The sequence below is a fragment of the Arachis duranensis genome, chromosome 7, assembly GCF_000817695.3.
Source record: "Arachis duranensis cultivar V14167 chromosome 7, aradu.V14167.gnm2.J7QH, whole genome shotgun sequence".
Lineage (NCBI taxonomy): Eukaryota > Viridiplantae > Streptophyta > Magnoliopsida > Fabales > Fabaceae > Arachis > Arachis duranensis.
In genome coordinates, this window is record NC_029778.3 from 29,221,723 (window position 1) to 29,223,293 (window position 1,571).

Below are 1,571 nucleotides of genomic sequence, written 5' to 3' on the forward strand. Positions count from 1 at the left end.
CTCCCTCGTTAGCGTTGGCGGCGATGGCCTGCAGTAGCTTGACGACACTTATCCCTTTCTTTTCCAAATCTCCTGTCTGCCATGTGTGTGTGTTTATTTAGTGTGTGGGTTGATGAATGAAAACTAAAGGTGAGGGTGTGAAGGAGATAAGGATGACGGTGGTGTAGGGGGGTTTGGCGGTTATTGAGGGGGAAAATAAAAAGCATGGCAGTGAAAGGCGGTGGAGGTTAGGGTTTGTGGGGTTTGCTTTGGGAATTAGGGTTTAATTTGGGGTAAGAGTGAAATTACGAATTTTGGTGAAATCGAAATTTGGTAAATTTTAATAAAATTAGAGTATATTGTATAAATTTAAAATCTAATTTAATCCCTTAAAATTGTTTTTAAAAATATAATTTATTTATCAATTTGATAATTGAATTTTAATTAAGTATTCTAATTTACAATATAGAGTAATATAATTAATTTTTTTTATTATAAAAATTAAAGTATTAAATTTTGAAATCTCAATTATTTAAACTAAATTATAAAAAATTCTTATTATTTTACATTTGTTAAATTTTATAATTTAAATATAGAAAATAATTCGATAATTATAAAATTAGATAAAAATTTTAATTTAAATAGTCAAAATAAACCTCATTATTTTTAAATTTCTAAAACTTTAAATTATAAATAGGAAAATACTCAATAATTATAAAATCAGATAAAAATCTTAATTTGTTTTAAATTCAATTTATCAAAACTTATTTTAATTATTTTTAATAAAATATAATTTCTGAGATTAAATTTTTTAAATGATAAATAAATTAAAATTAATTTATAATAAGATTTTCCAAAACTTCTAGTGTTATACTTTTTAGCTTATCAATTGGATATCGTATATATAGAATTAAAAAAATGTTAAATGACTATAGCACAATAAATTCATTACTAAATTAGTTATTATATATTTTTGGTTATTATGTAGTAATTTACTCAATGTATACTTCGACTTTTAAAGGATTAAGCTCCATTTTTTTGTCTGAAAATGCGGTATATTTCAGTCTTCTGAAGAAAATTGAGTGAGTACTAACAAAAGGCAACAAAATAATTCAGATATTAGATCTTATAAAATTTATTATGTGATATTCTCTTGAGCAGAGATGGAATTTAGTTAAGACGATGAAAGGTTATAGTCCCCAAATTTTTTATAAAAAAAAATTAGTGATACTTTTTTAAAAAATAAAAAATAATTTAATTAATTTAAATACTTTGTTATGATTTAAAAATACTCAATTTTAATTCTCATATATATCTTATTTTTATTATATAATAATTTTTAATTTTAAACATTAAAAATATGTTAAATAAAAAAAGTTATCTAAACAAAAAAAAATCATCTAACAATCAAATCAAATAAAAAAAGTTATCTAACAAAAAAAAGATAAGAATAAAAAAAGATCATTTAATTGAATAAAAGATAAAAATCATTGTTATAAAAACACGTTGTTTTGCTAGCAGCTTCTTTATTCGCATTTCGCAGCTCTCTATTCAACAAGCAACACTCCCTTTACTTTTGAGTTTAAATATAA

The 1,571-nt window shown here is 22.3% G+C and overlaps 1 protein-coding gene across 1 annotated transcript in view; it reads left to right on the forward strand.

Annotated features, from left to right (window-relative positions):
* The window catches only part of LOC107458383 (dehydrodolichyl diphosphate synthase 2), a 5,849-nt gene that overhangs the window by 2,892 nt on the left and 1,386 nt on the right, over positions 1–1,571 (forward strand). The window lies entirely within an intron of this gene.